The sequence below is a fragment of the Pyrgilauda ruficollis genome, unplaced genomic scaffold, assembly GCF_017590135.1.
Source record: "Pyrgilauda ruficollis isolate IOZ18807 unplaced genomic scaffold, ASM1759013v1 scaffold182, whole genome shotgun sequence".
NCBI lineage: Eukaryota > Metazoa > Chordata > Aves > Passeriformes > Passeridae > Pyrgilauda > Pyrgilauda ruficollis.
In genome coordinates, this window is record NW_024517207.1 from 1,009,740 (window position 1) to 1,022,176 (window position 12,437).

At 36.2% G+C, this 12,437-nt stretch overlaps 1 protein-coding gene across 15 annotated transcripts in view; it reads right to left on the minus strand.

Moving 5' to 3' along the window:
• The window catches only part of IRAG1 (inositol 1,4,5-triphosphate receptor associated 1), a 98,280-nt gene that overhangs the window by 57,434 nt on the left and 28,409 nt on the right, over positions 1–12,437 (minus strand). For 5 of the 15 annotated variants that reach the window (XM_041464684.1, XM_041464668.1, XM_041464681.1 and 2 more), the window contains exon 1: positions 4,958–5,146. The exons of 7 other annotated variants lie outside the window; for them this stretch is intronic. The gene's annotated coding sequence lies outside the window, so the exon portion shown is untranslated. 3 more of the 15 variants (XM_041464669.1, XM_041464675.1, XM_041464673.1) reach the window with 3 other exon arrangements.

Sequence of the window (12,437 nt, forward strand, 5' to 3'; positions counted from 1 at the left end):
GAGAGGCAGGATCACCTCTCTTGACCTGCTGGCCACACTCTTCCCAATGTAGCCCAGGCTACTTTTCTTGCATGTTGTATTTTTCCTGTGGATCCTTAATTTTAGTGTCATTTCTAAAGTAATCAATAAAAATCATCAGTTGGTATTTAATGTAATTTCTGAACACATTACTAGACAGAAAAATACCAAACAGGAACCGGACAGATTTCCTTGGGGATCTTTAGGTATTATTCACCCTTCTGTTACAACTATATGTCAGCTTTGTAGAGAGTGAGATGGCTGATGTCTGCCATTTTACTAAGAAAAAAACTTAAAATCTGTTAAACAGAAAATGTCAAAGCCTTGCAAAAAAATGAAACCAACAGGAAATATCAACAGCTTCTTACACAGGTACAAGGTTGTTAATACTCCAGTGACTCTATTCCATTAGCACATAATATATGAGGTTTGGAAGGGACATTTTAATGCTGTGTTTAATGCAAAAGAGATTTCAAACAGATCCCAAAAGCTCAACATGAAGATGATAACCTGAGTTTTACACATGGAAGTTTTAGAATATATCCCACACATTCTTTCTCCCTGTCCCTTAAAGACATTTTTACTTAATGCATTGAGCAGTTTTCATGCCTTCCTAAACTTGCTTCAGGATCCTAAGATACTTGGGAATTCTGATAAATCTGCTTTGGTTTCGACAGTCTGACTATTGCACTTATTAAACCAGCTTTTGGAGTAATGCTGATAATTTTATCTAACAAAAATCAGGAATAAGTTCTTAACTGCAACAGCCCTCAGGGAAGTCCAAATGGGCTCCACTACACTGGCATAAGGGAACAAGGCACAATATGTAGGGTTGCTTCCAAGACTTTTCAAGTCTGAGGTGATGTGCAGAACGTCAGATGGACTTAGCACCTCCTCCTGGGACAAACTCCACCCTCCTCTGCAACTCAGCCCCAATCATGTAATTCTATTTTCACAAGCCCACAGGTCAGCGCTTTTAATTTGTTATTTATAAAGAAAACTATGAGAAATTCAGCGGCTAAAATTGGGAAGTAATTGTGATATATTGTCAAATTATTTTCCTTCCTCTCTACAAGCTCTCCTTCAACTTATTGCTAGACACTTTATTTCTTCTGTTCAGCAGTTACAGCACAGTTCATTACAAGTTTGGAAGTTTTAACAGGAAACATTAATTGATATATGAGACCTGACTATATTCTACTACGTACTAAAAGAGACTGGAGAAACTGGGAGAACATTTAATAAGGAAATAGAGGATTTTTCTTGTCCAAAATTTCAGAAAACCATATTATTTTACTGAATTTGTAAGTAGTGCAAATCAAGTCAAAAATAAGATAGGTGAAAATAGACCTTCTCCTGCTCAGATCGAGAGAGCCTTTACCTTTGTGGTGTTCACTAAGTGCCTCCTCTGGCAACGCTGAAGTCAATGGAAACTTTGCTGACGATTTCAAAAGCAAAGACTCAGAGCCAAATTCCCCATGTATAACTTCAGCCTTACAAAACATTCTGCAGAATTTATATAAACAGCAATAATTTTACTCAGAAGCCAAGTCTCTACCCCAAAGCAATTATTGTACTTGCCCCAGCAGCCCAGAATTTCTATCACATATTCATTTTCAGGATGCAAAACATTACAGTGGCTAAGAAAACAGTGTGCAGCTCCAACATAAAAAGCTTTCCCCACCACTGCTGTTTGTTAGATCAACTTTTCAACCCCTTTGGTCTTTGCAGAAATCCCAGTAACTAATTTAGTGGGCTGTGTTTTATAGGCATGAGATTGCAGTTCTTTGGACAATCACCAGGCATATTTACACATAAATGAGGGGACAGCAGTGACTCTACAGTATGTATTGCATCACAACAAAACACAACAGAATATGTTTTAATTGGGGAAAAGACTTCCAGCTTTACCTACTCACTTCACATCTGTTAGCTGGCAGGTTTGCATGCTTCCCTCCCTGCTCCTCTCATCCTCCTCTCCCACAGCAATCCCTGTTAGCATAGGAAAGATCATATTCTACAAGCCTTACTTGTCCAAATCCACAGATGTCTACAGATATCCAAAATACTACAGGTTCCAGATTACTTGTGATACCTAAAAATTTTGTGGTTTGCACATTTTAAGGTTAGGTCAAAGTTCCAGCACATGGTAAGGCATTCTTGATTTCAGCTATGAAATGTAAGTGTGTGGTCTTTATTTTTGGTTTTGTTGTTTCAATCTTTTAGATATTTAATAAATTTGGCAATTCCTAAGTAAAATTTAATTCTCAAATTGTTTTTTGAGATTGTAAAAGTAATGATAGACACACTGAAATTAACCTAAAGGAACAGAAATAAAGCAAAAAACCCATTACATCTACCTACTTAGAGGATTAGATCCAGGGATGCCATAAGAGCTGAAGCTCTCCATCAAAACCTGAGGTTACAAGTCCACTTGCTCTAAATAACAAATCCCTCTCTCTTTGCCAGAATCCTTGGGACCTACCTTCCATGGAGGGAAAGTGAGTTATTATTTCAAAGCACTACCATAACAGTCACAGTCTTAGCTCTACACATGTGCATAAGCAGTAATTCATGTATTGAGTCACTAGTTTAGAAGCCTACAGAGATCCATCACCCACTCAGATTTCCTTTCTGTCAGTGATATGAGATCCAAAACATCTCTTTGACCCACTTTTCAAAGGAAGCACAGGCAGAGAGCACATCATAAGGAAATTCTTCTGCTTAGTTTACAGGAAGGCTGCAAGTTAAGACAGCAAGAAGATGTATCTCTGCCCACAAATCCCCCAGATCTTTAAATAGCCCACAGACCTTGAAACAGCAAGGATTTTCTTTCCCCTTCCACTCACAAGCCATTTTATCCTTCCTTTTCCTGGACTTACACACTAGTCTAAGAACAGCAAATAGATGAGGAAGGAGAACTCCATGTGAGCAACATACACATATGACCCATGAAAAGAGAAGCTTTCACATCTGTCTTTCCCAGGTCCAGCTCCTTATATCTTGCTATATTCTGTCATAAATAACTTTTTTAAAAGTTATTTGACACCAAAATATCCTTAAAAACTGTCAGGAAGCAGACTGATTGAAAGGAGAATGGAAGCAGCTGGGGCTAAACTTTGGAGTAATGAATCTGGTTGCAAGATAATTCTTAATTCCCAATGTTTTGGTTCTAGATAAATAGGACTATAGTTATTAAAACTGACATATAAAAAGATAGGAGATAGGGAAGTGTACAGGTTTCATGCTCACAGACAATTTAGAACTTAATCCAGAAGAATGTGAAGCAGATGGATTTCTAAAAGTTAAATACAATGAAAATCCTAGGTACTTATCAGTGCTGATGTTAACAAATCACATAATGCATAAATAAGCAACTTGTACTTTTTGTATTAAATTACACTTTTGCCATCATAATACCTTTACTAAAGATAAATTTACACATAGGTACTTCAATATATCTTTTAAGTTACAAGATAAAAAAGAATTGTGTGAAATAAGACCAATAGTTGTTGAAGTGCTGTATCACGTATTAGAAATACATACTTGGTTCAGATTTGGAGGAGTTAGACACTGATTAGTCATCCCAACTTTTAGACATTGTTAAAAATAAGTCATGGAAATTAAACACCTTCTAGAATACCATCTAAACTTGTACACCCTTGCAGAAGTTGAAGGGTTGCATAAAACATCACAAGTAAAGTAACAATGCAAGATCAACAAACCAGAAGGAGGGTCTTTGCACACCAGAAATACAAGAACATTGCATAAGTGAGGACCCTCAGTAGTCAGCATTTCATATACTGGGCTGATTCTTAATTTCCACTGTTCTAATAAACTTAGATTTCTGTGAGTTGTACCATTAGATTATTAGGCTCCAAGTGTGGTATAATTGTTGATTTGGGATATTACTGTTGATTTAAAAGATGAAGGTCTGCTAGGAGTTTAACCTAAACGTACTAAGCTGTGCACTAAAAGAAAAATGAAACTATTACAGGTTTGCAACAAGATCTGAAATGCTTTAACAGTAAGACTCATTTATCACAGCCTCTTGAAGCTGGATGAAGAAAACTTTCACAAAAGTGTACACAACACGTATCATATGAAACATAAATGCAGTAACTGTCAGCACTCACAAGAACACTGTCTACACAGAACTCTAAATTCACTCAACCTCTGTACGGGAGAAACTAAAAACTATGCTCTAATCACTCTGCAGAGATCAAAATTCACTACTGATTGCAGAGGATTTTTCACCAGGTGAAGCCATGCTATGCAGATTCGAAAAATCAACTCATTAACACAAGTTGCTAGTAATATGAGTTAGTAACAGAAACCTAAGTCTTCAATTTCAGCTATCACTTCCTTGCACTGACCTCATTATTTCATGTTGTTTACATTCTGCTGTCTGGAACAAAAGAAAACCTTAATATACATATTAGTAAGACAAAAATGCATTTTAATTTATCAAGGAAATTAAATACACTTTAATGCAGGATACCTACCAAATAGCACAGATAAAACCAAAAACTAAAATATCAGGAAAAGCAAATAATGAGATTTTTCTGTACTAAAGGAAACATGTTTTAATACTTGAAGATATTTTTCTCTTTACAGCATTCTAATTAAATACAACTTTGTGGTATTAATTTACACCTAACAGGACTAAACTCAGACTGTATAAAGAAATGGCTCTGGAAATCCTTTTTAAAAGGCAAGTTCCAGACAAGTAGATAATCCACCAACATGAACCACTCCAGCACTGTTAAAATCATGAGGGAAGTAAAGTCATACAATTAAAAAAAAGAAAGAAAAAAGAGCAACCTGTGACTTATCTGTTTCTCTATAAGACGGAGTGCTCCTAAGACTCCCTCTTGGTTAGTACAATGCAGATGACAGTATCTGTGAATCAGGTTACCTTAAATTACTGACTACATACCTGTATTATTCAAGTTGCAGTATAATTAACACAGCTCTTCGTTTTTCATTCTTGTACAGTCCCAAACAGTTTGCAAGCAGAATGAGGTGGCATTGACTACACCCAGTTTTTAAGCAGCTAAAATCTGACAAGGAGGTGGAATTTTAAAGGATGGGGAAGAGGTAAAGAACCAGCTCCTCAATATCACGAGAGCACAGTACTGTACCTTTAAGGAGGAAAAATGGTTCCGTTCTGTTTCAGGCTGAAAAAGAGCTTATTCCTGGTTATAGAGATTACTTACCTAAAACTTCAGTTATTCCTCTTTCCCCTCGGGCCAGCCTCTCTTTCACTCTTGGGAGCTTTTACCATTTAAGGTCAATGTTACATCTGGCTCTAGTAACTAAAGCTGAAGCAATTTTTAACTCAGAAATCCAACAGGCTGCCTAACATTAGAATGAGAGTTTAAAGTAATTCTTCAGAAAGCTTTTCTTGCCTCAGAGAATTACAGAATTAAAGGCTCTCCTATTCTGGCATAAGTACTCTGGGTACAACATGATGCAGACACCCCATTAGCATTCTTCAAGTTCAGTGCATATAAGCTCTATTTACTCATTTCTGATTAAAATGGGCAAGTAGGAAGAACAGATGAAACAGTTTACATCATGTTATTTTAACCCTTAGGATTTTTTACTGACACAGATGCTACTATTTTTCATTCCTCTCCCCCTCCCTTTGTTTGGTCAGAAGGAGTCTAAATTAGAGAGCAAATAGAAGGCATGTGAACTTTTAAAGAACGCTGGCTTCGGTCCAGTCATGGGCTCTGCTCTCCACTTGCAGAGTAGGAATAATTCCCAATGAAGTCCACAGAATTTGCTTGTATCCCATGAAAGAATGTAGCTACAAATGAGGCTTGAAGAGGGAAAAGAAACCTAAAAACTTTTCCACAGTACATTCAGGTACCTACAGAGCAATCATGTGAATGTGATTCAGAGCTCTCAGCTCTAAAACTGACAGATTTTACTTCAGCCCTTTAGCTGCTTCAGACTATTTACTTATGAGTATTACAATTACATCCACAGATCCTAAGAGTCCTCTAATGCCAGGTGCTGGGAAGTTATTAAATATAAGAAAGCCAAACCCTCTCCAAAAATCCTTTCACAACTGAAGTAAAGACAAGAGAAAAGAAGGTGGGTAATTAAAAAAAAAAAAAAAAAAAAAAAAAAGGCAGCAGATCGCATTTAAAATGATTGGATAGTAAATTTTGAAGGGATATATTATGGCTGTTTTAAGAGATAGCAGCAAACAATACTAAATTACTGCCTTTTGACAGTGGCTGATATGATCACTAAGGCGGAAACAAATGAGACAAAGGAAAGTAAGAATTTGATGATTTCATTTGGAAAGCACCATAGGGGACTGGTGCATAGCTTGTAGGAGAAGTGGGCAAAGATGAGTTGATAGCAACAAAGCACAGAAAATTAGAAGCTGAGCACCTGCTTTGTGCCACATCATGTTTCAGCTGGCACTAGAAAGTCTATTATTCTACATTTAAAACATTCTTAGTTCCAAAAATCAACATAGTGAAAAAAAGGTTCTGAAAAACTTCTGTGACATTGGTGCTTAAGCTTGCTCCCCACATACAGGGAGCAGCTAGGTTTTTCCAGTACCTTTCCAGGAACTGATATCCTTTGTCCATATACAGCACTTGACACCACAACTGACTCTGACAAGGCATTTTAACACACCTCCTTTCATCTTTTTGAATTACTACTTCATTACCCACAAACTCAAGTTCTGAAATACTCTCTTGTGACTCAGCATGGTTTCAGTCTTCCATCTAGCTATCTGCAGTCACAGAATTTTTACTAGCATCTGTAACTCAATTTTTCAGTTTTATAGAATTTCTAGGCCATAAGTGTCAAATGCTTCATTTGTCTAAAACAGAAGCTGTGTTTCTGTTAAATCTACTTTCATCCCTTTCAGAGCAGTGCTTTGAACCCAGTTTTGAACAAGTTGTTTACTGTCCTTCAGTATTATCATCCCATGGGAAATAAAACTTTTTGCTGAAGTTGCTTATTCATTGGTCCAGCATCCTACAACAACTGTTGGCCGAATTTAGCCCAAATTTCTTAAAGTAATTGAGGCCTCACAATATTTTCAAGTTCCCAGAGATTTAGCGAAAAACCAGTGCTTGTAAACCAGATTTAAACAACTGCCCCCACTATGGGGAAACCTATAGCAGCAGAGTGTCAGTTGTGTTTTGTTTGGCCCCTCCACTTGCAGCACACAAACATGACCCCTGCTGTCTATGTAGGATTTAGGGGACGCAGAAGGATACTGGAGGTACTCACAAGAGGAGGAAAACAAAGTTTTCATGAATCTTCTGCTCCTGAAACTGCTTTTTATATTCTATTCTATAGCTTTGGCAGATCCTTTGCCCAGAGATTTGTTTAATGTGAATGATTTCAGGCCAAACAGAGGTGAACTCTGCTAGCTAAAATCTAAATTATTGAATGACAAAATATTGGCAGCTAAAAATTTAATTATTTCAAGTAGACTGTTAAAATTCTATAAAGAAGGCAGAGTAACATGTACCATGTTAAAAAAGTAATTTGTTTACTTGTTTTTTTTTAAAGATCTGGTGATATCTGTTTTTTGGGTTTTTTTTTTTTTAAAAACATTCTAATACAGATGGCTTGGCAAATCCCCCATACCACAACATATTTATGTTGCCAGTATTCCACTATTGTATACCCCTGGGAGAGCATGAAGTTATCTTTTTACAAGTATCTGAAGTATTTCAGAGTATCTAGATGCAGTTCTCTGCAGTTACCTATGGTTTGGTGGTTATGGGACATGTATGCCCCCATCCCACCAGTTACCTTCCCATTTTCCTGATCTTCACAATTCTGTGACCTATGAGAAAGCAGCAGTGCAGGAGTAGCAAATTTAACACAGCAATATTAAGTTTCCTGAGTTGGCCTCCTCAAGTTCTAAGATTTTTACTTGTGCCTTTGAGAAGGTGAAAACCAGCACTAAACACAAGCACTAAAATCCTTGTTATACTGAATCAATGGAGAGCTCTGCCTCTCAGGCTGAAGTAGAGGTATGATCCACACAGGGACTTCATTTTTGGAACACAACCATTTTCAAGCACAAGTTTTGTCTAGCAAGAGCAGAAAAGTGATCTTGCCACAATCTTTGGGGTTTTTTCCAGTTTTGGCTTTATTTGGGCAATCTGGGAGATAAGAACTTTAAATCAAATAGCATATTTGTGTAGAAATAGTTGTAGGTATCTTCATTTGAGTTTTTGAGAATTTTCATTTTTTAAGATTTACTTTATTATTCTCATTACTACTATATTTGAAGATTTTGTGCTTCAGGACTTAAAAACACTTGGCATTAAAATGTTGTTTATTATGCTTCCTGAGCATGTGTAATAACATCCATAATGGCAAGTCACAATTACATGCTCTATTTTTTATCCTGTGACTAAAGTATAAAGATGATTCATCAGACAGGCTAAAAATTTGCAGCAGAAGTGATAACATTTGCACTTAAAATTTGAGTTCTAGGAAATGAGTTTTCCTGCTCCATTTTAAAAGCATCTCAAAGGTGTTTTTATCAGTTAAAACTTCACTTGCATCACAGAATTCATCTTTGTCCACTTCCCAAATAACAATGTGCATTGACAATTTTGTTTATTGAATTATTCTCATCTTATTTCTCAACTGTATGGAAAACTAGTTAGCTGAGTTAAAATTTATGCCAAGTTTTTGCTGTGTTGTTTTGTTTTCTTGCACAGAACATTTTTCCAAATTTAAGTATTTAGTTCTGCATCAGATTTATGTTTTCAATTGCTTTTCTGGCTTGTGTGTTGCTACCATCACAGTGCACACAAAAATGAAGTCACCTTCCCTTATCTGATGGAACCCAGTATGCAAATCTTACTTATGTAAGCAATTCTTACCTGCCAGCTTCATCCCAGACAGGAGGAAAAATAAATTAATAACAATTCTGCTAATTTAATATATTAAACAAAAAAAAAAATTCCAAAGAAAAACATGCAAAAAAATTCTCCCATCTGGGACTCATTCTGCTGAATATTAAACCCCAAATGCAACCCAGAAAAACTGAACTAAAATGTGTGCTGGTTCATAAGTGTGGTATTACTCAATATCACTTTTCCAGTCAACTATGCTAGATCATTTAGGCAAAATGTAACAAACTTTATTAACTTTTAATAATGTTTACGCAGCAACTTATCTAGACGAGTCTTCTGAAAGGCAGGAAATTTGCTTTCCATTTTCTCCAGCAAAAGAGAATCACATGAATCAGAAATGCTAAATTAAAAGAATAAAAAGAATATGCAGTTGCAGAGCCTGCAGGAGGTAAGGACAGGTTTGCTAGAGCCCAGTCATCTTCAAGAAAAAATCTCTATGGACAACAATGGAAAATCAAGTTTGCTTTGATGCCATAATTGAGGTAGAGATGATCCCCTAAACCAGCCCAAGTTAGATGGGAAGATCTGAGACTTTAGGGACAAGGACTCAAAGTGCCTGCAAAACCTCTCCTCATCAAGCCACAAGTCTTTTTATTCACAAAAAACTAATGTTTTTCTCAGTCCCAAAATAGCCAGTTAATAATGTCTATATGAGAAACAGGCAGGGGCCAAGAAACAAAATGTCAATCTGTTTTCCAGTTTTCATTGCCAGATGATCAATAAAATGATCCAAACTGACAAACACAGTTTCAATGCCCAAGTCCTTCTGGACAAATGTTAGTCAAAGTATTTAAAGAAATCATTATATTTTCTTTTCCCATATACAGGTCTTCATTTATTTTTCCTCCTCCCTTGAAGAAAGTGGTTTTAGAAATGGAGTTCCAATAAAGTACCAAATTAGGATGTTTATAATGACTTATGGGAAAGCAAAACAGCATCAGAAACTTAAACCTTTGTGGGCAAGGAAGCTACTCTGTTTCCATGCCCTTAAAATCTAGTCTGCCAAGAAGCTAAATATAGCAAATATTTTTAGCACACAATCTTCCAAGGTCATGGATACATTTCACTTAGTCTAATTAATTGTTTTCTGGGGTTGAGCTTTCATTTCTGTTAATAGCAACTGAAATCTTCACATGCCTACAAGCAACAGATTAAATACATTGTTATGTCATTGTCCTGTATTCTAGGGAAAGTCCTTTTGGGAAGATGATACAATTAAAATAAAAAAACAAAAGCAATGATGGCTTTTGGTTTGGTGGGGTGTTTTTTTTGGTTTTTTTTTTGGAGGGGAGGGGCAGGGAGGAAAGAAATAAAAAAGGAAAGTTTATCAAAGAAAATCTTCCAGAAGACTTGACACAGTCATAGCCATTGGGTAAATAATCATGTATAGCGAGCTTCTCCCATCAGAGATCATTTTCTGTTCTGATTTTGGGGGTGGTGGCAGTGAAGGGTTAAAGTGTGATCTACAATAGCAGGATTCCAGAAAAAGAGAAGGAATGAAGTTTTAAAAGTATTTTCTGAGGTTTTTTAAGAAAGCTGAAGAGGTTAATAATTACCATCACTAAGCTGCATCTCACCTTAGTTGTGGGAATTAGACAGAAACTAACAATTTCAACGGATTACAAAGAAAATTCCAAAGGATTACAGGCTTCTCCTTCCACATGGCTGTACAGACATATAATAGCATGCTCTGGTACAAGTGAAGTACAAGTGAAGGAGACTGATACTGCACACCAACCTAGGCCAAGTTAGTAAATGTTATACTTCCTCCTGAATTCAGAATTCATACTGAATTTGAACTTCCTGCCATATTCCAGTCTAGTACAAGAGAAATTAAAATACTGCAAGAAGATACTTAAGATTTGCAGGGAAAGGATGCAAGTCAGACATTTTTTAAGGATTTAGGATGACATTCCCTTGCTGAATTAATCATAAAAAATTGCTAATCTCATGTGAAACTTGATGCCAGCATATCCCCTACCCATACTGACCCAGAATGTTTGCACTCAATTAACAGTCCTAGATTTTAAGAATTATTTGCAGGTTGAAGTTTATATTTACTATGTGGTAACATTAAACTTCTGAGGAAGCAATGTGGGAAGATTTTATGAGGTACACTGTAAGTGACTTTCATTCCTACAGCAAAAAGTAAAGGTAAGTCCTGGTCAGAGACTCATTTTGGTTAACAGCTGCTTTCAATGCTGCAATTTTACACTCTCATTTTTCTAAAGTTTCCCAAAATATGGACAGAAAGGTTATTCCACCTTTACGAGTAGAATTTTAGAGAAAAGCTTTAACAACATTTTTGTTGACTGGATTACTGCTGCTGCCAGACTCTTGCAGGGTTCATTGGATGGTTTGTGTTTTTGTACTTTTCCTTAAACATTATTAAGGTAGTGCATTTTAAAAAGGAAAAAAAAAAAATAGTATCAGTAGGAATATCTTTAGATGAAGTTGTCTATCATTTTCCATTGTAACACTGCACCTTTGCAGTTTCAGATATTTGAGATATGATCACAAATGTGATCATTTGGGTCAGAGTGGCTGGCTTCAAAATTTTGTTTTTCAGCCAGCATGTTTCAACAGTTTCAAAAGAAAGGTGGGGGGGGAATTTGTTATATATACACTATATAGGTAAGAACAGTTTTAAAAAATTTTAAAGAAGCTACTTGATTTTCTATAGAAAAGGAACTGAACTGGGGACTGCAACCATAATTTTTGCTTGTCTCTTTGGAAGTATCCAATTCTTAATTGTTCAAGACGTCTCAAATAACACATTTCTACTGAGCACATATCTTCAGTTTCAGAAAACTACAGGAATTGATTATGCATAGTGAGTACCACAATATGCACATAGCTAAATGTTTGTCTGCCTTGAGGCTTTGCAAAGCTGGGATTAATAGTAATTTATTTAACATCTTTGCAGCTTCACATAGAAGTACCTACTGCTGCTTTGTTCTTTGCCTGTGTTTAACAGGATCCATTGCAATGGGAATTTTTGCCAGACAGCCCTTAAAGCACACTGCATTTCTGCCATGTCTCCTGAACTGCCTAAAATACAGTTTTATGATTTGTTGGAAAGATATACCATTATCAATATGAGACTCTAAAGTTACATTTTCTTCCTGCTCCTTCCATACCCTCCTTTTCATCCTCCCCTCTGAATTAGTTTGTGTCTTTTTCACCTCTAATCTAAAGCCTAAAATCTCTCTACATTCATTCCTGTACTTCAGTCTGATCATATTTTCCTGGTGGGTGTTTATTAATGAAAAGCCAGTGACCTATTTTTCTGTATGCTCTCTTCCTGAGATCCTCCTCAAGGTGAAAGTCCTAGTTCTAAAAGGCATAAGTGTTTTGTTCAAAAATGTCAGCAAAATTAGGGATGTTTTGTTGGCTTTAGTTACAAACAATATTTTTTTATTTTTCATAGTCTTATTCACAGAACTTAAAAAGAAAATACTTATCTGTTCTTTCAAAGGAAATGTTAAGCTTAACAGC